This window comes from Mauremys reevesii, linkage group 9, assembly GCF_016161935.1.
Source record: "Mauremys reevesii isolate NIE-2019 linkage group 9, ASM1616193v1, whole genome shotgun sequence".
Classification (NCBI taxonomy): Eukaryota; Metazoa; Chordata; order Testudines; family Geoemydidae; genus Mauremys; species Mauremys reevesii.
In genome coordinates this window covers 4,446,605-4,474,174 of record NC_052631.1, presented here as the reverse complement: position 1 = coordinate 4,474,174, position 27,570 = coordinate 4,446,605, and the positions used below count along the sequence as shown (strand labels likewise).

The following is a 27,570-nucleotide window of genomic DNA, read 5'->3' as shown; positions in this document are numbered from 1 at the left end:
ACAACCTGCGTGCCTGCTGTTATCCAGATGCATCTAATTTAAAAAAACAACAACAGTGCATGACAAGCTGAGATAATGCTGAATGCAGCACAGTCGGCTGAAAGACTGTGATCTTCCTACACTGGTTTCAATTCCCCCCGTGTTCCCTAGGAAATGTGTGTGCAGATTTAGTCAGTGGGAATGTGCTAGTGGCCACTTTGCTTTGAACTCCCCTATCTGACATTCAATCTCATTACACAGCAGCAGCAGCAGCAGCAGCAGCACAAGGGCAAAAGGCCACTAACCACAAGTTTTTCAAGCAAAAAGGCTTCACACACACGCTCCTTCTGAAATATTCTCAGTTTAAACTTGAGACAGGGCTGCTCATGCATCCAACCACCATCATTCCTCAGCTATCCTTCTATCATACTGCGCTTTGGGAGAGGAATTGTGGGGGGGGGGGGGGAAGGTTTGTGTTTTTCTAAAGCACATTTGTCCTGGCAATATTTTAACATTGGATCCGCTTTGTGTTTTGGAAACATTCATTTAATAAGGATACCCAGACCAGTCAAGCGTACGAAATGTTCTCGCTTGCTGTAAAAATTAACAATGGAAGAGGATAAATCATTCCAAAGGTGTTCTTAGTTTGGACTTGATTATTCCACCAAGATTTTCCCATTTGGTCAAGCTCAGCTCATTTTTTAAAAAGATCTGGAAGGTAAAGTGTGCAATTTATCCTGTAATAAACTGAGGAGGGTGTTTCCAAATGAAGAATATGAAATCAAAATGTTAACAATAGGATGATGAGGAAAATTCAATCGCTACATTCCACTGGATGGACTCAGAACGGCTCAACCGTCCGCCATCGGTTACCACCAACAGGCAAAGCTTGTCCATTTGTTCGCATAGCAGCGAGAGCTATGGGCTCTGGAGCTGAAGGAGCTGGGTTCTAGCAACTACGGTCACAGCAAAGTTTGGAGCATTATAATGGTGCCAGGTGGCCATGGATTTGAGCAAGCTCAAATGTTATGGTGCTCAGAATTGGGCCTGAGTTTTATGGTTAGGCCCCCTCGTTAGCACATGGGTGTGACGGGCTCACGGAAGAGAAGAGGTCATTGACTTTTCCCACCACAGCTTCAATAGGGAGGGGATGTAGCTACAAGTGATTCATAGGCTCAGTGGACAGGGTTTCGGAATGGTGCTGCCCCAGGGGTGAGTGTGGTGAAATACATGAGCTGTGGCCTCAGAGAGTGCTGGTGCCATAGAGTGGGCTCCGTGTCCCTCGCCTTGCTGAGTCTCGGTGGCCATTTTGAATTCACTCCTGAATATTCCTGTGGCCAGTTTGCTGTGAACTAGGAGACTTGGCAAGCTTGAGACATGACAGCAGCCGTGCTGCGCCGGATAGAGAAAGCCTCGCGGACACTATACGGAGCCAGGGCTCGTGGTTCGTCCCGCGGCTCTGCCATGCTTTTCAGCTGGCAGGGATGCCTGGCTAAAAGGAAATGAAACTCCTTGGTTGGCGCAATCCCCTGTCCCTCTTTCAGTCTCACTTCCCACAGTCATAAATCGTGTGCCGGCTCCAGGCAAATCATTTCAAGAGCTGTTTAGTCAGAGCTGGCAAATGACCTCCCACCACAGAGGAGACGTGGTCGCTGGATTGTTCCGTCCCCTCCCATCTCCATCCAGCCCTGCTCTGGAGAACTGCACTGAGGTCGCACACCCGGATGAGGACATGGCACAGCCAGGACAGGGCACAACGTGCCTCCTTCCTGGGAGCTGCCAGGAGGCCCATGTGAGACATGGGTTGGTTGTGACAGTGTGAGCCCCTGGGTCAGCATTTGCATGGGGCCCTGTGAGACGCTGGTCCCCTGCTGTGACATTCTATACCTTGGGGGAGCGTCCTGTAACCCCCATATTCTTCATTTTCATATAATTGTGATCTCACATATAAAACTTGCCTTGTAAGGTATCAGGGGAAAGGTTATGATCTGCTGAAACTCATGTTTCTATCCATATATGTGTATCGTTAATGCACATGAAGTTATGAGAATTGTGTAGTATGATGGTCACTAAACATGCTGTAAATTGGGGAATCAGCCAGATATCAGCCCCCACAGAGGCAACAGCAAGGAAAGTAACCCACGCCCAGGCGGGGTGTCAATCAACCCAGCAACAACGATTGTCCAGCAAGGGAGCTCCAATGCAATGACTCGCCTGCATGAGGCCACACCAGGGGAATTGCTCAACCTTGCCTGGAGACTCAGCAACGCCCCCAGACATGCCTGGATTTGTGCTCCCCAAGCACATGGACTGAGGATATAAAACAGACAGAGCAGACACACACTGGGCCCTTCTCCTGCCCCCACCTACGCTGCAAGCAACCAAGACACTGAGAAGAAGACAAGACTCCAGCACAGGAGATTGGCCCAGGTTTAAGGAACAAGCCTGTATATTAAGTACTGAAATATCCAGTGGGGTGAGAAAAACTGCTTCATCTAGTTGCTGCCCAGTCTAATAGGGTTGAGAGGTTAGACTGTGTGTTTATATTTTCTTTTCTTTTGGTAACTACTCCGACTTGTTATGCTTTGACTTATAATCACTTAAAATCTATCTTTGTAGTTAATACATTTGTTTATGCTGCCTGCAGCAGTGCATTTGGTTTGAAGCATCTTAGAGGCTCCCCTTGGGATAACAAGCCTGGTACATATCCATTTCTTTGTTAAATTGACGAACTCATATAAGCTTGCAGTGTCCAGTGGGCATAACTGGACACTGCAAGATGGAGGTTCCAAGGGTTGTGTCTGGGACCGGAGATATTGGCTAGTATCATTCGCTTGCAAGTAGCTGGGAGCAGCTTACAGGCCAGAGGCTGTGCGTGAACAGCCCAGGGGTGGGGGTTCTCACAGCAGACCAGGGTCAGGCTGGCTCCCAGAGTCAAGGATTGGAATGACCTAGCAGATCACCGGGCCAGACAACACCAGAGGGGAACGTCACACCTGCTGAGGTAGCACAGAGCATGTGAAGGAAAGCTCCATAGGCAACTTCTGTTGGTTTGGACTGTGCTCACAGATCCACCCTTTGCTGTGTAACCCATGGAGCTCGGCGCAGGAGCATCCCCCGCTGTTCTATTGCTGGTTAATCTTTAAGCAGAGGAATGTTCCTTGGTGGGTGAAGGGAAACACTTTACACACACTCCTTCATACCCACTTGCTCAGATATGACCTACCAAATTTAAACCAGTGAAACTCCACTTTCTAATCTACCCATCCGCCTGTCTATCGGAGGGATTTCTCTAGCACCCAGCACCATAGCAACTAAGCACCTATGCCAGTCAATTCCATGGGGGTGAAGGCTTTTCATGGACTATACTTCCACACTGCGTGTTCTTTTCTTCTCTTCTCTGCCTGGTCTCCTCCAGCTCGTTCTGGTTATGATGAGACAGCTTGCTCTAAGAAGAGGGTCTTGCAGCATACCCTAAAGGTGGTCAGATTTATACAGAATCTCATTCCCCAGCCCAGTCCCCCATTGACCAAGACAAGCTCTGATGTGGCTCGCACACTTTGTTTGGCTAAATATTGCACTTGTGGCTTGTTGTTTACATTGTAAGCTCTTTGTGGCAGGGGATTATCTACTGCTCGAACAGTGCCCAAGCCAATGGAGCCTCATTCTTGGCAGGTCCCTAGGCATGACCATAATAAACATAATTCATCATTAAATTGACAGTATCCTTAACGCCTTCAAGAAAGAGCTCCAAAATGTGTGATGGGGGCTAAATTTTCTCCAGGGGGTGGAGTGGTTAATACCACTTGCTCTGGGATCGCGTTCCCCTGGTTCCTCCCTTCTGTAAAGCAGGTGGAGAATAGAGCTGGCTTGAAAGACAGGAGATGAAACACAAAGGGGGCAGATGAGTCTGGTAAAAAGTTATATATAAATTCACCAAAGCCCAGCAACAAGTGGTGCCTCACAGATGAAATGAAGCAATCTCCATAGGGGATGATATCACGAAGGGTGGGGTTGGGGGGGGCAGAGGGGGTACACACTGACTCAGAGGTGTCCCTGCTCTGCCATGACTTCCTGGCTGACTTTGGGCAAATCACTTGGAGTTAGATCCACAGAAGAGACTTAGACTTGGGGTTACAATGCCTAATTTTTAGGAATCCTGCAGCTTACAAGTTAAGTACAGGCCCAAGTTAGGAGCCTGGGCTCCTTATACAAGGCAGGGGCAGACAGGTGCCTGAGAATGGTATTCACATTGAGCCGGGAGCCACCCAACCAAGCCAATGGGAGATGCCAAGGAGAGGGGGTGTTGCCTACACCCCATCCCTTCAAGGCAGATAGGCTCTGTTAGGAGGTCAGGCCTGTCTGACACTGACTGGAGGAGGCCCCGTCTGCCCGCCCCACGCTCCCCTTTCCACCCTATAGCCCAGAGGTTAGAGCACTCATTGAGGACAGGGCAGACCTGGGTTCAAATTTCCATCCTGCCTGTTGTGCAGGGACTTGAACCCGCATCCCAGCTGAGTGTGTTAGCCCCTCCAGCTGTGTTGTGTGCAGGGCCTGATCAGGCCCAGACACTGAGATAGGCGTGGAGGAGGGGCTAGTTTAGCCATGAGGCACCAGGACTAAGGTGGTTTTGCACATGCCCAGCAGCAGAAATTTCATTGCAAGAGGGTTAAGCAGCCACTGACCAGGGGGCTGGAGGATCTAAAGTTTGGATTTCGGCGCTGGAAGTGGCAGTTAGGGGATCTAGCCCTTAGTCTTTCTGGATCTCAGTCCCCAACCTGCAAAACAGGATAATAATACGTCCTTTCTCCCATCTTGGGTCTGCCTTGTCTATTTAGACTGTCAGCAATTCGGGGTAGGGCCCATCTCTCAATCTGTGTCTCTGTACAGCACCTAGCACAGTGAGGCACTGATCAAGGTTGGTGCCTCATGGAGCTACCAGAGCATGATAATAATAATAAGAGGGGGACCAACATGTGACCTCCCCTCAGATAAATGCAGCCTATTGCTCCCCCTGCCTTTTATAGCCACTGAGCCCTGGCTTGCAGACAGTTCAAGTCCCAGCATGCAGTGCTCCCTCTTGAGCCGAGCGATGAGTAAAGGCAGTTTGGATCCGGGAGATGAGTTACATGCTAGGACCTGTAGTCTCTTCAGGGGCACGCCTGTGGGTTGGCACTGAGGATGGCTGCATCCAGCTCTGCTCTATTCAAGAGTGTGTGATTGGGAGGCTCCCAGACAGGCAAGGTTTGGGTTCCCCTGAATGACAGACAGGAATAAACCACTGTAGAAATGTCACCCCCACCTGCTCGTCAGTCACCAGGCTGCAAAGGTCAGAGGAACCACCAGGCACGCTATGTGGCAGAGGGCTTGCAAGGGAAGGATCCAACAGAAGCTTGCAGGGGAGGAAGCCACCAAGGCTGTGGGATTCGTTTCTTAACCAAGAAACAAAGTTTTCTTTCCTGTAACCCCAGACTTATGAGTCAGCATTTCTCATGTCAACTATTTACAACAAGAAATGAGTGGAGCAATGCCCGGATTCCACGGGACGTAGGCAAATCTGGGTCTACATCAAGCTAGGAGGTGATCCTTGTAATGCCCTTAGTTTTATACTCTTCCTCCCCAGTCCCTCCTCCGCCCACATTCCCTTGATTACTTTCAGAGATTAGTTTGCACATACAGTACATAGCAACGCTAAGCCTGGGACCTCAGCGTGTTCAACCAACATTCATTAAGCGTCCAAACCATCCCCATTTTACAGATGGGGAAACTGAGGCACAGAGGAAGTGACTTGCCCAGGTGGCAGAGCTGGGAACAGAATCCAGGAACAATAATACCCAGCCCCATGTGCTACCAACTAGGCCACATCCCCTCCCAGAACCAAAGGGGAGGGAGCATCTGTAGGCATAACAGGGGAAACCAAGGAAAAAAGCCAAGGGCTAACAATGGCATTGGTGTAATATGGCAAAGGGCCACCCCCTGCTGTATGGAGGATATTGAATGGGAGGAGACCAGTTGTATGTTCAGCCCAAGTCACAAGTGAAATCCATGCAGTGGTCTCAGTCCATCCCCAGCTGAGGCAGCAGAAGAAGTTAGCGGCAATGAGACCCATCCATACATTCCCATAGATTCCACGGATAGTTGGACTGAGCGTTAAGAGGCTAGAGAGGCCATTCGTCTCAAGGCACTGCCTCTAATACAATCCAGGTCACTGAGGCACTTGGGTTTTTAACTTCCACTGCTTTCATTGTAAGTTAGGAGGCTTTGGGGATCTGGGCTTAGCAGCCTGATGCCATTGGCCACTTGGAAAGGCCGTTTGGGAGCTGTGGTGATGATTCAGGCTAGCAGCAAAGGAAGCAAGCAGCTCTTAAGTGAGGGACGCTTTCCTGATTCAACAAGCAAGATGACGTGTTAACAGATACACCCAGAGCACTTAAGTTCCACATAGTTGGTGTTGGTCCTGTTCCTGAGGTCTCTTCCAACTCTAATCTTCTATGATTTTCCTGTGGGTAAATTTCAGCTCCTGGGACCAGAGAAACACCTGCTGGCCAGGGCAGCCCTTGGTAAACTTTCCTCTCCCCTCCCCTCATTTAGAAACTGGTACAGGCCATTTGAATTGCCCCACCTCTAGGAGGGGTGGAACACCAATGGAATCTTCCCTCTGGCTCCGCCTCCTGTCAGTCTCCATAAAAGGGCGGAGAAAGGCAACCCCCAGCCCTTAGGGAAGCCACAGCTTCAGCTGGCTTGTTGTAGCAGAGTGGCTCCTGCTCTTCACAATCTGTGTCCTGAGCCATCGTCACAAGGCAGTCTGGCTCCGTGTAAGTAAGAGGGTGGCAATCCACTGGGCTCAATTAAGAATGTGAAGTGGCTGCTGGTTGCTTCTAGGCTATTCCCAGTGATAAGGGTTATGGATGCACCAGCCCAGCTAAATGTGGTCAAATCAATGCACTACAAATCCCACAGCAGCCAAAGGCTGTCTCCATGAGGGTTCTCTACGGGGGTCTTTCCCCCCGCACTGCCTACATCTGCAGATAACGTGAGCAGCTCACTGGCCAGACTGCCTCTGTGACACTGGCCATTCCAGATCATGTGCTAGAGACTCCGACTGGTTAATGGCGTCCCAGTGCCACAGCAGAGGGGAGTGAAATCTGCGTTACTGTAGTCACTGCAGCGCAGGTCACCTCACTGAAGAGACTTTAGCGATACGTGTATCTATGCCACATGAGCACCGGGGCTGGTGGGACCAATTGTCCCCGTGGGTGGTCTGCGCAGGGCAGCCAAGCCTTGAATGGGCTACAGCTGGTGGTTCTCAACTTCTTCCATGCTGAGGCTTTGTTACAGCATAAGATTCCCATCTAGCTATAAAGAAAGGGTGTGAGAGAGCCCCTGGGCTAGAGCGACTGAGTGGTGGTAGGCCAGATTGGAAGTGCATTCATTAGCCTGGCAATTTGAGATACAGAGGTCTGTGCTGTAGCTAATGGGAAAGCTTCCATTTCTGTCTAATCAATATTCTCTTCTCTCTGGCATTGGATCTCTGGGGCTGCAAATCCAATGGCTGTTCAAAGGATCAGATCCCATGATGATGGGAGCAGAATAGATTGGAGAAATCTTAATGGAAAACTACAGGCAGGAGCATCAGTCTGCTCAGGAGAAGCTCTGCACCTGCCACAGGTCAGGCGAAGAGGTGCATTGTCAGAGCTCTGTACGCCGCCAGCATAGAAGTAGCTGGTGGAGAGATGCTGCGGGCTCAGGATGGGTGGTGCATGGGCAGAGCAGGGCTGGCTGAGGGTCAGGCTCAAGATGCATTCACAGAGCTCTAGCTACCAGCCCATCATTGGAAGCGTGAGGGCGTGGCAGACAGAAGTGTATTGGCAGAGCGTGTCTGATCCAGCCCAAGGCTATTATTAGTTTCTCTTTGTTACAGTTGCTCAAAGGTCAATTTCATTCTCCACTCCCCAAAGCTAGAAGACCCATCCCCACCCCTGTCTGAATCATCTCATATTACAGCCTATTCCTCGAAGCAATTATCTTTAAAATATTAGAGCCAGACGGGCCAGGTCCTGAGCCCTTATTCAGATAATACTCTCCAGTTAAGTCAATGGACGCTTGCCTGAATAACAGTCTTTGGGATCTGGTCCCTTGTGTAGGTGGTGCTGCTGTGACTGAGGTTTCCATTTGGGTGTTTTAAATGCGTAGCTAATTAGTCACGGCTTGTGGAGCTGTTGTAGCTTGCTATGTACGCTGGTTGTAAGGGGCTCAGAGCAAGGGTGTCAGGAGACGCACTCCTGAAGTACTTATTGTTATCCTCGTTGTACGAGCTGCACCAAGGAAATACCAGGCATTTCCAGAAATTGCTATTGATTTGGCAACTGCGTTTACAAGGCTAATCAATACGTTTTCCCTCACCAGATAGTTGTGTGTGATAGAGCTGCTCTCTCCACATTCCTGGGGTGCTTTCTAGTGCTTGTAATTTGTCCATTGTAAATGGAGGATTTCATCTTTTTTCCTGGAGGGGGAAAAAAACAGCCCAGCCATTAAAGCTACACACTTTCCCCTCCAAGAACTGCGCGTCTGTCCCTTTGGGAGGGGTAATTCCACTCTTAACAGCAAGAAGGAAAAGAGATCCTGGGATGTCTGGATGGGCGACTGGACCTAAGCCTTACATGCTGAGATCCAGGAAAGCTTTCCTAGCATCCTCCTCTCTACCCAGTTATTTTTCATTGCTGCTGCCTCTGCAATTCTAGGCAGACAGACCAAGTCAAACTGGGCCTAGCTCCCCGTGTCAGAGCAGGTGAGCCCAGTGCAGCAGTTAAAGGGGCCTATAAAGGGCTGCCAGAAGGCAGGAAATTAGGGGGTAGAAGGGAGTGATTGGGACAGGCTGTGTCTGGGGAAGGGCAGCTAAGTCCTATGGTGAGTCCCTGAAGCAAGGGGCCAGGGGCTCAGGGCGGTAGCAGAGCTGACTAGACCTGGGAAGCTATCAGGAGGGGAGTGCCGTCCCCAAAGCCTGAGGAAAAAAAGAGTGAGTGAAGAGTGTTTTCTGTTGCTTGACTTGCTTGGGCCAAGAGAATAAAACTTCTCAGAGGAGACTGGGTGAGGCTCTGGAAGCTGGGGAGAAGCCCTGCCCTCTGATACCTCCTCTAGGGGAGTTTCCCCTCCAGCTGCAAGCCCCAGAACTGCTAAAGATCCTCTTGCTGGCCTGGGACTCAGAGATCTGGGTTCAGTTCCTTGCTCTGCCACAGACCTCCAGGTGTGACCTTGGGCCAGTAACACCCTCTCTCTGCCCCATCATTCCCTGGCTATAGAGTATTCCCCCCGCGATCCTGGAAACCGTGTTTGAAAAGAGAGACACTAGGCTCATAAACGCTGGCTTTCCTAATTCTAGAGGGGTTTCCTTTCCCAATCGGATTTGCTGTGTGTGACTCCGATACACAATGAACTGACGTGTCCTAGTGGAATCAAGTCGGCCTGCGTATAATGTGATGCCCGTTTAATGCAGACCCGGGGGAAGAGCTGGTGGAGTCAAGCTCCCCAAATGTTTCTCTTCCCCTTTGGTTTTTGCCTTGAGCCTTTCAGGCTTAGTGCAAGATGTACCTGTTTCTAAAACCTGAACTCTTCCTCTGATAGCCAGTAGCTGGCACATCCCCCCACCTCGCTGGTCCATTGGCTTAGGCATTGGAATGGAAAACTACCGAACTCCAGTTTATTGCAATGAGAGGGAGCTCAGTAAACACCTTTGCTCTTCATATGCCGCTGGGTTCCCCTCTGTTTACTGACTTCCCCAGTTATTTTCAAGTCACTAAGGTCATTTCTAGTTAATAGTTGGCTAGAAATCAATAGCCAGAGAGATGGTTAAAGATAAGATTTAATAATAAGTGCGATCAAATTCTAGCGACTTTCGTCTCTCTGCTGCCGGTGGTAGTGGGGAGGGGGTGGGTGGCTTTTCTGCAGAAACTTCATTCACATTCCAGCTGTGCAAACTCCATTCAGGGTTTGTCACTCAAAAATAAATGAGAAAAGCCATCATGGCCCAGCCCAAGAGACTAGGGGTTAGTGCTCTGCATTTAGGACCTGGCTGAAGTCAACTTCAATGGGTTTGGATCAGGTCCTAGGTTATCCCCCTTGTGCTAGAATCTGTTGTATTGTCCTGATGATCTCCAGCTGATCCTGGGTCCTGCTAGCTGCTTCTCACTTCTGAGTTTGGCAGGAGGTTGTTACATTGAGAGGCAATGCAGCCAGGTGGCATTGCAACTTGATGATTAGAGCTGGCCAAACAGTGAGGACCGGGATTTTCAAAGGGGGCTAAAAGGTTAAGTACCCAGGGATGGATTTTTAAAAGCATTTTGGTGCCTAACTCCCATTTCAATCAATGGAAGTTAGGCATTAACATTGCTTTAAAAATCTGGCCCTTAACTCCTAATTTTCAAGGACTTTCAAGGGGAATTGGGCATCTCATTCTCTTAGAACCCTTTGAAAATCTCAGTCTAAAGTGTTTACAAATATTTTCAGGAGTGCACCAAACTTGGCTTATTGTGATTAGAGAGGAAGGATGGCCTAGTGGTTAGAGTGCTAGCCTGGGACTCTGGAAACCCATGTTCAGTTCCCTGCTCTGTTTGACCTTGGGCAAGTCACTTAATCTCTCTTTGCCTCAATTCCCCATCTGTGTAATGTGAGTAGGTAGCAGCATTTCCCTGCCTCAAGGAATGCTGAGGATAAATACATTACCAATTGTGAGATGCTCAGATATTACAGTGACGCAGGCCAGATAAGTACCTGAAGTAGACAGATAGTTATTTGCAGGCCTTCAGGCAACTGCTGATATTTGCAAATTCTAAAAGTTTCAGAAATTTTAGCTTGATGGGTCATTTGAAAATTCATACCTGAAATTTGATGATCTCTGTTGCTGCTGTTCTGTTTTTAAAAAAAATCATTTGTCCAATAGGCAGCAGAGAGACTACAACATGATATTATTCTGTAGATGAATTGCATAGCACGAATAACTACTAGTCGAGGCAAACTGTTTGCGAACAACCTACAACCTGAAAGTTATTGGAAACTGAGAATATTTGGGGTAACAAATATAAGATTGAAAATGTGTCCTGATTTTCTAACAATTAACCAACAAAAAGAGCAGGGCTCCATTTATAATGACTCTTATTTGAGACCAACGGTTTGAAGAGCTCTGCTGGTGATTACATTGAGCTCTGAGACGAAGGAAGGGAAAGATGAGAATTCGTGGTAGAAGGTGTGAGGTCTGGCAAGGCCTTTGCTTCACATGGGAAAGAATATCCGGATTCCACATTCAGCCAACGTTCTGATTCTGTCTCACTGAGACCTAAATCCAAATAAGAATGTACATTTCTGAGAGCTCACCTCTATGCTTCATGTGCAGTTTACGAATCAGCAGATGGAAGTCGAGGCTAGTCAGTTATTGGTGTCCAGCAACAAAGTACGTCTTGCTGGACTCGGGATGGTGATGTTTTAATAGATATTCCAGAGGGAACCTTGGCAACACTGGAAATGCTCCCTGGGTCTATATATCAGCTTGACAGCCCCTCCAGGAATCATCTAGGTGCATCTCAATTAATTCCCTGCCCTTGCAAAGCCCTTAGGCATTGGTGGGCCTCGTTCCCGCTTGTTCTCTCCCTGTGGCATGCCATAGGGTAGTCTTCTGAGGGCTGTAATATTTTGGTCTAACTTTGGTTGTTGGGCTTGGTGTGTGGGTGACTGGGAGGGGTTTAGTGACTGATATACAGGAGGCCAGACTAGATCTGGTGGTCCTCTCTGGCCTTAAACTCTGACTCTACCTCCATGGTGGAGTCATCGTTTATCAAGTTAAATTCTCCACGTTAATGTTCTCAATCATACAGCACAGGAAACAGCCTTCCGAGCCCCATCCTCCGTTGGCGTGTAAAGGGTGCCATGCCCCTGAACTCCGCACACACCAGCTGAGGCTTTGGTCCTGTGTTTCAGTGGGCAAATTACAGAACGTCCCTCAGTCATTCTGTTGAAATGTAATTTCATTTCTCACCATCCATCTCCCGGAGTTAAGCCCTGTACGTTTGTCTGTGGGGAATAGGAGGGAGCAATTTTCTGGAGCATAGTCTGCGGCTTATGTGTATTCCATGAACTGTATGTGGCGAGACACATGTCGCATCCGGCACCGAGCCATGCTTGAAACCCAGGCCTTTGCTGGGCTGCTAAGGCAAGTGGTGTAACAAGAAAGGAACATTCTTTGACTCATTCAAGGACACAAACTAAGCCAACTTGTCCTCCGGCAGAGAGGGTTTGTTTGGAAAGGGTGGGGGAGCATGTTTTTAATAGTGAGCAAACCAAATGGGGCATTGGATCATTCAGGGGATGAGGGGGAGATAGGGGAGGACTCTAGTTTGGGTTTCTAATCAGGCAGAGGTCCACAATGACTAAAAGTCCTGGTATTTTAAAGTTGTCCTCAGAGGTGTCATCTTAGGGGTGTGGGCATAGTTCTGTTTCCAAGCCTGCCGTTGAAGGGGGTGATTGTTTCCAGTTGTGCTTTTTCTGAGATACGGGCGCTTGTTTTGTGTCGCGTCACATCGGCCCCTGGCCGGTATCGACTTCCATTTACTACCACCCAGGTCAAATGGAGAACCTGCGACTTGAGGCGTCAAAGTCTCCGGTAATCCATTACCAACCTCCAGAGCCACCCGGCTTCCCTGACCGCTCATGTTTTGAACTGATCTGAGATCAAGATCGGAATATGCTCTAGAGCTGCAATCCAATTAAAAAATTCAATTTGGATTAAAAATTTATTTGGGCAGGAGTTTCCTCCCCTCGCTGGGACATTGCAGAGAAAAGCATGTTCTATGTTATTAAAATGACTCCCCACGCTAGTGTGGTGGCTTAATGTGATTGCGCGGAACTTACTGTACTCAATGGGGCCTGGTGAGATACCCGTCACTGTCTGCCAGCTCAGGAGTTGAAGCTGTGTTATCTGTGTGATATTTTCCAGGATGCCTGGGGCCAGAGGAAATTAAAAGTCGCTAATATGTGCAGCCCTGAGACAAGACTCAATTGCAGGAGAAGCACCTGCAGTGTGGGACCATATGCCTGCTGTTTTCTCTTTCCTTGTCTGCTCCTAGGTGAATTTGCATGCTGGTGAAAGATGTATGGATGATGGTTCTGGACAGTGAAGCCAACTCTCCGCAGAGCAGGCTTTCCCCAAACTGCCCCACTCATGTGCCTCCGCCTCCTGGAATCACCATCTTAAGGGGGGCAGATAAAGGCCAGTTCAGTCTCCATGACCTGTTTGACTCTTGGTCTCCTGCTGAGTCCGCCAGCGAGGCGGCCAAATGGTTCATGTGGCAGGTGATGGCTTTGTGAAATGGACCCTTGCCCAGTAGGAAATGGAATCAGACAAGGGCTGGTCCAAAATGTTCTGTGAAAACTGGTTTTCTGTGTGGAAAAATGTGCTTTCAACTCAACACGTTTTGTGCAAAGTTTCTGCTTTCCACAGAACACCTCCTAATTGTCCTCACATAACCCAAACACTCCAAAATCAAAATATTTTGTCTGAATGCTGAAATATTTTTATTTGAAAAGGCCATGTTGCCTTATGAGAGTTGTATTTCAGTTACCTCATTTCCCCATTCCTAGATGTTATTTATTAAGTGTGTGCCACCTCACTCGATGAACTACAATATCTTCTGTGTAAACTCTACGGAACTTTGTGCTGTGCAATGGCCAATGTTGTGATTCTGACTTATAAAGACTCTTACTGGGTGTGATTGTCATCCTGCTCCTTGTATTAGTCACTTACACCAGTGCGAGTTGTGGAAGGGAGGTGCTTGTAGCATTTTTCACTCTTTTTTGCACTGGTATAAATTAGAATCAATCAGGAAGCAATTTTTGTTTCCACCAATTTTTTTTGAAAAAAAATTCTCATTTTCAGTGACATTTTTCTTCAAAAACTCTTGGTTTTCTGCCACCAAATATTGTGGGTTTTTTTGTTTTTTGAAAAAACCTGGAAAATGTCATCCAAATTGGACATTTATAGTGATCATTTCCATTGGTGAACCAAACATTGGTGACACAAAGGCCAACTTTCATCAAAGTTTTAAATAAATATATTTGACCGGCTCTAGTGTAAACGACTTCAGAAGGGGCAGGACATCAGGGGATCGGATGTACTTCAATGTCAAATTCCCTGAATAGAAAGTGAGTGGAGGGTCTCTGGATTTGGTGCATTGACTTTGCAAAGAATCTTGTTTGAGAAAGGTCTGAATACAAATGGGCCTTAGGAACCCCAAGATTTGGCCCAAAGTTAGGGGTGGATTTCTCGATCTTGATATTTCATAGACCTGGACTAATGATCAGTAACTGGTAGGTTATTCTGCCTGTCAAATTCTGTCTTACGGAGCAAGTGCTTTACAATTTGCTGTATTTATGCCTGATCTATTGAGCAGTTAAAAATTGAACGATAGAGCCTCAAAACTGACCAAGTCTGCAACCAATTTGTCAGAGCCTTATTTTCCTATCCATTTGTATTGTGTGTGCTATTATGGGTCCCGAGTGCTGTTTGGAGCTCACAGGTGCAACCAAAACATAAAGCAAGACTTTTCTCCTGGGCAATGACATTCAGAGATCATAGTAATGTATTTGGATTGCAGTTGCACTTGGAGATGCCCGCCCCATTGTGCAAGGCACTGCACAAATATAACAGACACAGTCCTTCCCCTCAGAAGTTTACAATCTAACTTTCAGACTCGTATGAGTAAGTGGATACAACAGACAGTCAGGGGAGCACAAGATAACACAGGAACAGGTGCTCTTCCATGATCTTGCTGCAAATACGCAGGAATACTTCTACAGGGTAACCACTCACTGTAATCGGTGAGATAGATCTTCTAGACTAAGACGGGGGGTTGTTTTTTATCTCCTGTTTGGAGACAGCAGCAGGGTTTGAAAAGTGGACTATTTTTTTCCCCACGAGGACAAGTTCAGGGAGCTGAGATGGTTTCCTGATGTCTTCGCTCATTCAGCTCTGGGTGCTTTTTGATAACACTCAGCCATAGTGGACTGGAGATTAGGTTCCCTAAAAGATAGGGGCCACAGGTCACTGAAGACTGGACTGAAACCAATATGAATGGGGTGGCGTGGGATGGTGGAGGCTCTGTGCTTTGGCTCCTAGCTGGGTATGGTGTCCCAAGTCCCCTCCAAGGTGAGTGCTCTGGCTGATGGATCGATCAGCCCGAGGGGGTTGCCTACCCCCAGGGAAATCCACCCCAGCAGGCGCAATGGCTGCATTTACATCTACTGATTATTTGCAGGGTGGATTATGGCAGTACAGTTGGGACTCCGGTTCCAAGGGATGGAGATAGGCAAAGTTTGTCGCGTGGCCAAGGGGGTGGGGGGAGTGGGTGGTATGGCCTGAGTGGCATAGGCGGTAGGTGAAAATATTCTTGTAGTGGGGCTCGGTGAAACTCTAAAATAGCCATGGGGACATCGTGGTAGGGACTAGCCACCTGCATCCAAGCCCGTCCAAACCCCTGGGTCTGAGGCAGGGAAGAAGCAGGAAAAACTGAACTGGCTAAAGGAGGTGTCTGCCCCAGTACACACAGCCATTGCCTTTGGGAGCAAAACTCAGGGGTGAGGTGCCGCTGCCTGGGCAGCTTGGGGTTGCCAATTTTGGTTGGACACGTTCCTGGAGATTTCATCACATGACATAACCTTTAATTAAAGGTTAATCTTTAATCCCTGGAGACTCCAGACCAATCCTGGAGCGTTAGCAATCCTAGTGGGCTCCTTGAGACAGGGGAGCTGCCCTGACACCCACCCGGGGGGGTGTCTGAGCTGGGAGGGCTCTGATCGCTGTGGGAGAGACGGGGTGGCTCTCTGTCAGGCTGGCGGACAACCAAGGACCCCGCTCTGTAGAGAAGGCTCTCTAGGTGCACAGGCTGGGCAGGTCCCCAGCCCCGTGTGGGAGGAGCCTGCTCACAGTCTTGGGCGGGGGGTCCCTGTGCAGTCTCTATCCCAGCCTGGTGCTGAGGGGAGAACCCCAGGGTTGGGGGTGGGAAATGAGCCCACACCACAGCGGGGACTCTTGGGGCTGGGCCTCCCCACTCTGGGCATTGGCTCTCACCCCTCACAGGTTCGAAGGAGTCCGTGGCTAGGGTCACCACCTGGCTGGGGTTTTTATGGATTTGCCAGTTGCCAGAAAAATAACTTAATCTGCTGCCGGGGGGGCGTTGTTTGTTTTTTAAATGGGTCTAAAGATTTGCATGATCACAATACGCTGGGATAGCTCCTGTTAAAAGTTTGTGTAAGCAGCGAAAGATGCTGCCATGTTCCCACTTCTGCAGTTTAAAGCAATAACAGATCAAACCTGTTGAAAATACAGCAGCTGTCTGCTCCCCAGCACACCGTGTGTGTGTGTCTGTGTGGGACTGAGTCACGCCAGAGCGAAGAGGCGTGTGAGTCGCAAGGCTTACCTGTGTTGTCTCTCTAGACAGTGAGTGGCTGATGATGGGCGGAGGGGTGGTTGCGGACTTGCCTGGGAGTTGGGGTTGTGCAGGTTTGCCTTGTGGGTGGGGGCAGGTACCAGGTGTTTTGCATTTCAAAGGCGGTAACACTGAGTCTGCCACGGCATCATGTGACAGGGGCAGCCATGTTCAGGCAGGGCCTTCACTCTGCGACGCCCTGCCGTCTTTCAGGCCTCAGTACCGCCACACGCGGGGCTGCGCCTGCCGAGCTGGGTATGGTGTAGCTCAGAAAATGACATGACAGAGATGGATGGGGGGGCTGAATCTCCTCTAGCCCTAGCCCCCCACCTTCTATGCTGAGCGACCTCGAAAGCAAGGCCAAAGGCTGCCTGGGATGGAAGGAAGTACGTAGGTCAAGGGGTGAGCTGGGAGGATCAAGGGGTGAGCTGGGGGTGCGTGCTGGTATTCAGTGAAGGAAGAGGTTTGGACCCAGAGTTTGGGGGTGCTTGGATATTGGGGCTTGGGGTCAGGCCTCCTCTCTCATCTTAAGATGGCCCTGTCTTTGTCTTGCACGCCAATCCTCAGAAGGCTGGGAGGCCCTGATTAGCAAAACAGACAAGGCTCAGAGAGAACTTGTGCATCTCTGGATCTGGGCTGGGAAGCATATGGCAACAGGCAGCTGCCCTGCAAGATCAGGGGCAGCAGAAATATTGCAGGAGCGACAGTGCTTGGCTGACTCTACTTCTGCTCCTGTGAGTGCAGGGGTAGGATTGGGAGAGAGGGACTTTTTTTTTTTAAAATAAGAAAGGAGGAAATAGTGAACCAGAGTTTTTTCTAACATTTTAAAATAAAATTAGATTTGGGTTTTGCCTGAAGATTCAGCTCTGTTTAGCTTTAATGGCACTGGTCTAGGCAGTCCTGTTTTCCTTTGTGGATTTATGGGGGTGGGGGGGAGCATCATCTAGTGGTCACGGGAGTCAGGAGACCTGGATTCTATTCCTGCCTCTGACTCACTGTGACACCTTGAACCAATCACTTCACTGCTCTATGCCTCAGTTTCCTCATCTGTAAAATGGCAATAATTAATAATACTTAAGCCTACCTCACTGCAGGAGGTTGAATGGCTTAATAAAATAGTCCTGATTTTTCAGAAATGCAGTAAGCCTATTTTGCCTGCACCGTCACCATGAATGTGCACCCAAGCTGGGCGTTTGCACATAATAATTAGGCACGCAGATTAGGCATGCAGTTGCAATGCACACCTTTGCCTACTCTTTTTTTTTTTTAAATTGGACCTTAATGTTTGAATCTTCCCATGGTGTTGAGGCACTGCATGGGCGCCAAACATTATTGCTGTTGACGTTTTTCCCCATTCAAGACCTGGAAGAGCAATCAACACCCTCATTTCACTTTCAAATGTTTTTTTCCCCTCTTATCTTTTTGCTTAAACGAAAACGGCAAGAAGGCTGCAAAAACATTCCCATCTGTGCAAACTCCATACAAGGGCGAGGAGCTAGATTCAACAGGCAGCTCTTGCTGCTAGGCTGACTCCTGGCTTCCTTAGCTAGTTGCAAACTGCACTTCCTTAAAAGGAGGTGGCTCCTGGAGCCAAGTCCCGGCTGCCCTCAGATGCTGTTGTAGCTTTCCATTCCACTTCTCCCCTCCTCGCTGGCATGGGCCGTGAATGTAGTCTGGCCGGGCCGCCATTTCCTTCTGTGCCCTAGCCCCTGGCTGTGAGGAGGGTCTCTGGCAGAGTGGCCCTTTGGCCCTGCATCAGCTCATGGGTACTGCCCAGACTCTGCCGTGAGTCCCGGCCCCTCCCTCATGCAGGCTGGCTGCTTTTCCAAGTACCCTGTCGCTTGTGCTCCCCTTGGGACATCCAGTGGGGAGTGAATGTCTTCGGTTTCTGAAGGGTGGGGTTGCGTGGAGTCTGTTATGGAGCAAAACTGTATTTTTGCCTCTTCTTAATCACGCATGTAGCTATAGTGCTGGGTTTTTTCTGGTCCCATATTCCCCTTTACTCTGCCCCTTCTGGGCCTGTCTCTTCTCTCTCTGTTGTTCCCTCTGCTTACCTCGCACTGGCCGCCTTGCTATCCCTTTTTACAGTCATGCCCCTGTTGGAGCAAGTACAGGATGATACATTTTGCTTTCCAGTTGGATAACACTCCATGCTTACGAGCTATAATATTAAGAGATGCATTGTCTGTATGCGTCTCTTAAACAATACTGGGACAGCTTAGAAATAACTTTTTGTGCAAGGAGTTTTATAAGGCCAATTCCTCTATCTATATTTGTTTTTCACCAAGCAGATCTCTTAAGTTCAGTACTTCTCTTTTTTTTAAAAGTGTGGAGGGTGTCTATTAAACTGTGGAATAGTCTCCCAGAGGAAAAGGTAGAAGCCCCTTTAAAACTGGGAAGAAGCAATACTAGTTTTTAATACAACATGCAGCTACTTGGGGAACTCACTGCCACAAGATACTGAGTCAAAGGGCTTAGTGCAGAATTAAAAGCTATTAATCAGTTGAACAAATTTCCATAGTTACAAGAGGAAAACATGTAAAGGATATAAACCTTTGTGCTTCAGGATACAGGAAAACCACCTGACTGAGGTTAGAAAGAAATATTCCCTATCCCCCTTGGCCTATTACTGCGTAAGCATCCATTTATGGAGGTTTGACACCTTCCTCTGGGGCATCTGCTCCTGGCCACTGTCAGAGAAGGTCACCGGACTGGACGGACCAGTGTCAGACCAACGTATGGAAATGTGTGTTCTTACTTTCCCATATCTCTGTTCAACTAACACTGCACTGGAGAATAGACTGTAGGATACAGATCAGCATTCGCGGGTGGAGCCGGATTGGATGGCTTACTAGCCATTTTTCCATCCCTAATGTTAGATGACTCTAATGTGTCCTCTCTCTGATAGGTAAGTAGGTGGGTCTCTATGAAGATAACCTCAATGGAATCAGTGCAGATTAACGGAGTTCCTCACACAACCCAAGGGGTGAGTTACTCTGTAGCCATTTTAAAGCATCAAGCAGACAAGGAAAAACTCGACCAGAAATAGTGTGTGTCTACACTGCAGTGTCTATACTGAAGTGTGTCTACTTCCCAGCCTGGGCAGACAGCTAGCAGGGCTTGAGATGGTATGCTAAAAATAGCACCATGGACAGTGCTGCACTGGCAAAATCTTGGGCTAGCCACCTGAACTCACACCCAGGGTAGGGGGTCCAAAGTCCAGCGGCTCCCCCAAGCCTCTGCCGGTGCACAACATCCACACTGCTGTGTTTACTGCACCAGTTCAAGCCCCGTGAGTACGAGTCTGTCTCGCTGGGCTGGGAGGCTGCAGGACCAACATACCCAAAGAGGTGAGGTTCTTTTATTTTTAGTTGTCCTTTTCACAAGTTGCAGGTTGGGCCGTATTATTTACACTGAGCAATGCAAAACCAGACCAAAATCAGCACGTCTTTGATTGTATATTTGCCTGTCAGACACCTGCGTATACAGCCTCTGCCCATCTACTTTGTGAATCTGCCATGAACCTGAACAGCTATTCAAACTAGTCAGGGAAGTTGTTAAATAAACACAGGCAGCTAGCTGTTTATCTGCAAAATGGGTATGGCATATTCAGTGTGAATTAGCTCAGGTTGAGGAATTATCCTTTACAAATACTACTGTACAGAGCTAGTCAAAAACCAGGTTCTTTTTTTCCTTGTGGAAAATTTTGATTTCTTTCTGGCAGAAATTTGAAAATTGAAAACCTTAGGCTGAAAGAAATAATCCATTTGGAAATGCTTCATGGATTCCTCATTTTCCTCTATGGGCCAAACTCCCTGGTCAGACTACATCTCCTCTGATGAACCACATGCCCCCCTCTTGGAGAAGGGGGGCCCTGCATCATGGCATTCGCATGGCTGCAGTGCATCAGGGGAGATGTAGTCTGGCTGGGAAACCCAGCTCCTAGAGCAAAATGGGTCTTTGAAGCAACTGACTACAGCTCCCATGGGGCATTGCTGTAGCAATTCCAAGTGGAAATATTTCAGTTTTTGATGACACGTTGGAAGTTCCCCACAAAGCAGACACTTCCGTTAACAAAAATTTTGTTGGGGACCCACTTTTCCACTGAAAAATAGTTTTGCAGTTTTCAATCAGCCCTGCTCGTGTGTTCCCCAGGAACTGCCAAACCTCTGGACTACGGGTACTGAAAAGCTAGGCAGCAGCTGGCTTAAAGTGTGTGCTACACAATGCTGGATGCTGTGCTGTGGCTCCACAGGAAGTGGAGAGAGGTTTTTCACTTTCACCATCACATCCACGCAGCCCCAAACATCAGACCTGTTTGCCTCTGGTGGCAGGCCCAAGTGTGAGTCCCTAGAGTTTTTTAGTTACTTTGTGGATAAAGTTCTTGGTAGTAAAGCTGTGTCTGGGGGACAGAGTCTTCTCTGCTTGAATTATGTCCTGCATTTATTTGCTGGGTGTATGTGACTTGAATGGAGATCATTTAATATCTTGACATCAGGGTCAGAGGTTAAATCCAGAACCTTGTTATAAATCCAACAAAAAGTATTTTCAACACAGCCTCAGCTGCAATAGTCCAGGACGAGGCCAAGTTGGGCTGATCATTTAATCGATTGTCCAGACTATACACATGCAAGCCCCATCATAGAAATGTAGAGCTCATCTAGACCAGCTCCCTACACTAAGGCACAATTAAGTAAACCTAAACAATCCCTGACATGTTTGTCCTCCTTGTTCTTAAGAACTGCCAATGATGGGGACATGCGAAGCCGTAATGTCTTATAATTAAGGCTATGATTTAGTCACAGTTATTTTTAGTAAAAGTCATGGACAGGTCACGGGCAATAACCAAAAAGTCACGGCCAGTGACCTGCCCGTGACTTTTACTAAAAATACCCCTAACTAAATCTTACCCGCTGAAGGGGTGGTGCTCCAGCGGATGCCACTGCTCCTGGCCGGGGGGCCATGGCCCGGGGCCCCGCCGCCACCACTGCTCCCGTACCGCTGCTCCAAGGCAGTGCTCAGGACCAGTTGCCTGGGGCCGTCAGAGCAGCAGTAGGTGCGGAAAGTCATGGAATCCATGACCTCCGTGAAAAACTCGCAGCCTTACTCATAATTCTCACACGCACATGGCAGTCCTTCCCCACTTCTCACAGATGTAATTGCTGTGCATTGTGGTGTTCCCTTATTCCTAACATTTTATATTTTACCAGATATCAGAGCATTTTCTGGTAAGACACAACACTGGACTTGGGAGTTAGAGGACTTGAGTTTTTTGCTGGCTCTGCCACTGATCTGCTGTACAACCTTAGGCAGGTCACCTGACCTCTCTGTGCCTCCATTTCCCATCTATACATTGGCGATAATTGCACTTGCCTGCCTTAGCTTACAATGCATTGAGATTTATGGATGAAACATGCTATAGAAAGGCTGATGATTAACAGTAGTTGCAAACTATTAAGTATCATCACATAATTAAAACAAAGCAAAATTGAAATAAAGCAAACCTCATGGTCCCCCAGTAGTCTGGCTTTGTATGCTAATTTGCAACACGCTATTCTATGCTATCTAGGCTTTTGTACTGCGCTCATCACTGGAGTAGCTGCAGCGACTACACAACGTGACTACGCATCTGTCACTTGTTTGTTCTCTCGTTGTATCTCTGGAGGGAGAAGCATGTGGTGTATCTTGCTTTGGGAGGGTTTTTTTGTTAAATATACCTGCTGCTATGTGTTTATATAAGGCAAAGCCAAGGGCTCTTAAGTTATCAATAAGGCAGATAGCTGCTAGTGACAGCTGCTTTGATGCCTTTCATTGATATAAAAAAGCTAAATCATATGAATTCATAAGTGCTGTTCGCTTACTGCTGAATTCTACTAAGAAATTATTCTAATTATATATTTTTTTATTTTATCATCACTCCAGGTGCCATATTTAAAGAATGAGATTTAAGCATAACTTCATATATGTCTAATGTGACATTTGTTTGCAAGGAGGGAGCGATAGTTTGGTGGTTTGAGCATTGGCCTGCTAAACCCAGGGTTGTGAGTTCAATCCTTGAGGGGGCCATTTGGGGAACTGGGGTAAAAATCTGTCTGGGGATTGGTCCTGCTTTGAGCAGGGGGTTGGACTAGATGACCTCTTGAGGTCCCTTCCAATCCTAATATTCTATATCCGAGGAGACAGGGTCAAAGAAATGTGCCTTGCGCTGGGATTGGAAAAAGATGGTTCTTAGCTCCTGGGGGAGTTTCAGACCAGCCCGAGTAGACGGTTCTGTCTCCTGCACAGAGGAACTTGACTTTTATTGCTAAGAGTCCCATTGTGCCAGAGGAGCGAAGTTGTTGTCCATGTGCTTTGTCCCAGGGCTCTAAATGGTCTTTTTGCTCTCAAGGGTCCGGGCTATGGAGTGCTTCAGAGAAAGTCATCCTTCTCTTCAGCCAGCGATGAGTCTGTCTCCCATCCACTTGTGTGAACCAGAGACATTGTGCTGAACACGGTAAGCCCCCTGAGCTGGGCCGAGGTCGTGGGGAAGGGGGAGGGGGCAAGGCTTTTGAGGTTGAAAATAAAGAGAAGGACATGATGTTGGACCAGCTTCTGTGCTGCCATGAACCTTGATGTGCTGCTAGTGAAGTCAATGGGGATACCCAGGAGTATCATTCCTGGCAGATTGTCCCCTGCACTGGTCTCTTCCTCTCTGTTCTACCGCTAGCTCTGGATGCTGGCAGGGGAGAGCTGTCAGAGCGGCGGGGGTGCCTGAGCACAGGAAACAGGCAATAGCTGGCACAATTCTGTCATCAGACAGGTGGCTGAGAAATCACTCACTCAATTACACACGTGTAGGGGAGATAAAAGCAACATTTGGAACTTTATGGGCAACATAAAAGGCAAGAAAATGAGATTTTACATCAACACGTTCAGTGAGAGGAGAAGCAGGAGGCTGTTTCCCACCCCCCTTACATATGCTTGGGGCAGTTGAAACGCTGCTGGTGATGTCTGCTCTGGGATTTGTGGCTGGCATCTGGCTGGCTGGACCAACTCCCTTTTCTGGTTGTACATGCAAAGCTCACATCAGATCCCCTCCTCCCCCTAGGTAGATGCTCTCCTGTGCCACAACTGTCAAAATAAGATGTATTTAAAGAAAATCTAAAGTGTGCTATTGATGCATAGATTTTTAAAGCAGAAAGGGTTAAAATATCAGATTTATTTCCTCACCCCTACCCCCACCCCTACCTCCACCCCCAAACTGCTGATTTTTTTTTGCATTTTTTGAAGCTTAGAACAGTTAAGAAAAACAGGATTGTGTCCAGTGTTGCCAACTCTTATCATCAGTCTCATGTGTACTTAAAGCCCCAGCTCTTGGAGTCATGTGAATATGAGAATCTTCGCTTTCATTGAAACCATAGCGTGTGTTTGGGGTGCGGGAAGGAGTTTGGGGTTCAGGCTCTGGCTGGGCAGCTCCCAGAAGCAGCGGCATGTCCAGCACCAGCGCCTAGGCTCAGGGGCAGCCAGGCAGCTCTGCGCACTGCCCTCGCAGCTCCCATTGGCCACGATTCCCCTTTCCCAGCCAATGGGAGCTGTGGAGTTGGCACTCCAGGGGATGCAGTGTGCAGAGACCCCCTGTCCCACCCCCATCCCCACGCACCTAGGGGCCACAGGGACACACCGGCTGCTTCCAGGAGCAGCACAGAGACTTTAAGCTGGCTTCAGTAGCCTCTGGAAGATCGAGCTGGATTCCTGGAGACTCCTGGCCAGACTGGAAACGTCGACAACCCTAGCGGGGAGTTAGTCCCTGAACTCTCATCGTTCTCTGTGTTTATAAAGCTCTTATCACAATGGTCCCGGATCCTGATTAGGGTGCTACAATGAGACAAGTAAATGAGAATTCTCTTGCTGTAACCACTGCCCATGAAATTACAACCCGTCCCCTGAATCCTCCAGCTTCCTTGTATTTATCATTGCCCATGTTACCATCCCATTCCAACCCTCTCTCTCCTGCCCAACCACATGGATTGCTGGTACCCTGCCACCATTCTCACATTTTACTTTCCATTTGCATCTGCAGACTGTCATTGCCCGAGTCGTGTTTTATATGAACACTGCTACTTGCATATTACAATGCCTTGTGCTGCATAAAGGGCAGTGCCTCTTTATTTCTCAAAGATAAATGAGTCCTATTTCCCCTCCCCACCCCAGATCATAGGCAAATTCTTCCTTTTCCTCTCTCTTTTGATACTTGCAAGTATTCGTTCCTCTCTCTCTTTTTGGGTGCTGGATATATGGCTCTGGAAGACAGGATTCCTCTAGTTATACTCAGTCTGGGTAGAGCGCCTGCTGCAGCAGTGCAAACTTCCTTCCGTTCCGGTCCCCCCCGCATGGCTCTCCATCCTCATCTGGCGTGTTCTCTTCTGGGTGTGTATGTGGCGACTGCGGGGGTTGAGTCTGTTGCCTCTTTATCCCTTGGCTTCTGGGCAAATCTACACTGCAATAAAAAGGCCACAGTGAGTCTGAGAGCCCAGGTGAGCTGACTCAGGTTTGTGCTACGGGGACGAAAATAGCCGTGTAGGCACTGGGGCTCAGGCTGAAGGCTGGGTTGAGAGACCCTCCCTGGGTTTCACAGGCCCAAACATCGACACTGCTCGTTTTAGCCCCAGAGCATGAGCCCAAGTCAGCTGAGCCGGACTCTGAGACTCCCTGTCCCAGGTCTTTTATTTCAGTGTAGCCGTACCCGCTGCTGAGACGTTCCCACAAAGGGGAGCCCCTTCTGAAAGTCCTCGCGATGCAGCCGCCTGTCTCCCAGGAACGAGCCGGCGGTACCCCCACTTGCTCCTCCTCGTGAGCAAACCGTCCTCTCAAAGGCAAGAGGTGGATTTCAGTCTTGGCATTTGAAGAGTTTAAACTTCACTTACGGTAACCAGCAGCCGTGTCCCTCTGATGCTACAAGTTTCACAATGGCTACAAAAGGCCTTTCCAAATACATCACTGCAAATGTCCTGACGGGGAATTTTCCTTCTCCTCTTTGTTATACCTGGGCACTAATCAGGCCTACTTCCACCTAACCAGACAAACCCTAGTCATGAGATGGCCCCCATGAGCCAGATCTTCAGAGGAGCTGCACCAAGCTACACCATCTGAAGTCCAGAGAGCTACCCCACTTGATGCCAGCTGAGGATCTAGCCCTGTATTTCAGTTCAAACTTGCTTGCAGCTTGCACTGTCTTGGATTACAATCCTGTCAGATCTCACAAGTTTAGCAGGGTTGGAGCTCACTGGCGCTTGGAAAACCCAGGTGCTGTAAAGAGCAGTGTTGGTGATCAGTCTGGTCTGCTCTTCTCTCAGGGTTAGTCAGTGTCCTTGCATGATGCCGGTGCTGTGCTGCTGAACATGCACTGAGATCCTGACTACGCATGGTAAAGACCCTGCGAGAGGCGGCGTGTTAGGGTTGGTGTCCTCCTGGCTAGCTTGCCATTTGGATAAGTGCCCCGACTTTCCGCAGTTTCAGCTCACTCCAGTATCTTCACTTCCTCTTAGAGCGGTTGGAAAAGCTTTGACAGAACCCTTATCTGTCAAAATCAAAACACTTTATGAAACCATGTGGGTTTTGTAGACATTGTTTTGCAGAAAAGCCAGAAAAAAATAGTTTCAACAATGTCAAAATGTCCCACTTCAATGTTTTTTTTATTTTGAATGAATCATCATTTTGAAATTATTTTGTTTACAATTATTGTATTATATGATCTGTAGCATATTCTAATATATGGTAATATAAATTTGAAAAAAGGCCATTCAAACAATGTTTGTTTTGTCAAAGCAAAACGTTTTGAATCTATCTGAGATAAAATTGGGCGGGGGTTCCTCTGTAGAGAATGCCTACGTTTCTGAGATCTTGAAATCCTTTCCAAAATGGAATTGATCCTCCACATAGCTCCGTTTCCTGTCTTACAGCGTGTGTGAAGGGATTCTTGCATTCAGAGCGCAAAGTCCTTTGGGAGGCAGCTGCTACACTTATGTAAATATAAGCTATTATGATGAACTGGCTAGTGTATATGTTTACCACTGGCCTCCACTGGATGAAATGAGAACTGCACATCTGTTTTTAGGCCATATACTGCTCACTCCAAATGGAGATTCTCCTTTAGCATAAGCCTGTGCTTTTGGAATAAAAATACCTGAGTTCTGTCCTTTTGCCCATGTAGTTCCCTGTTACTATGCCGTGGATGTAAGATAACTTCTAGGTAAAAACTGTCTTGTGGTGTGAACTTATCACACTGCTCCAGATGTGAACCATTGGCGCTCCAAGGACAACGCCTCCTTGCAGTTGGGAAATGTCTGCAGGGAGGAAGACCGGAAGGCAGTTCTGAAATAAGTGGGGCCCAGAGATGCACTAGAAAAAGGCACATCAGTTTGAGTCTGTCTGTAGTGGTGCAGTGCGGTCTGTCAGTGGGAATCTAACTTTGCAGCGGTTCTGGCTGAGAACTGCCTAAAGGTGCCCTGTGCAATCCAGAGTTCAGGTGCGCCATGGCTGGTGATGCCTAATCACGTCCCCCGAGAACAAGGAAGACAAGGGGATAAAGCAGTGCCAGAAATGGCTGTAGCAATTGGCAAAGCTACCTCAGGCCATTTCATTAAAATTGCAGGGAGCAGGACTGGGCATCTGTAGCTTCGCTTGATAAAAAGATCTACAAAAAAAACCAAAAAACAAAAAAAACCATTAGTTTCAATCTCACCTGTAAAAGAGCACAGAGGGAGGGAGTTAGTCACTCCTAGAAGGTAGAAGGGAGTTTTAAAAGGCAAAAATCACATCTTGTTTCCCCTTTGTGTTTCTAAGATGTTGCCCAGCAGCTCCCTTTTAAAATGCATTAAGGCACTGCATTTATATAGCCTGTCGTTCAGCGATCTCAGCATCCTTTACAAGCCCGAGTGTCTTTAGCTTTGAAACACCTCAGGGAGGTAAGTGTCCATTGCTTCCAGGTGACCAAGAGGTTATGTGTAGAGAGAGGGGCCCAGGCCAAGGAAAAGAAAGGGGCACCTTGTGGTTAAGGTGCTGAACTGGGACTTGAGACCTGCATGCTATTTCTGGCTCTGCCACCGACTTTCCATGTGACCTTGGGCAAATCACTTAACGTCAC

General features: G+C 48.2%; 1 protein-coding gene across 1 annotated transcript in view; it reads left to right on the top strand.

Moving 5' to 3' along the window:
* Window positions 1–6,779: 6,779 nt before the first annotated feature.
* LOC120371563 (LIM domain containing preferred translocation partner in lipoma) overlaps window positions 6,780–27,570 on the top strand; it is a 493,573-nt gene continuing 472,782 nt past the window's right edge. Inside the window, exon 1 of the mRNA XM_039487445.1 lies at window positions 6,780–6,794. The gene's annotated coding sequence lies outside the window, so the exon portion shown is untranslated. The remainder of the gene's footprint in view (window positions 6,795–27,570) is intronic.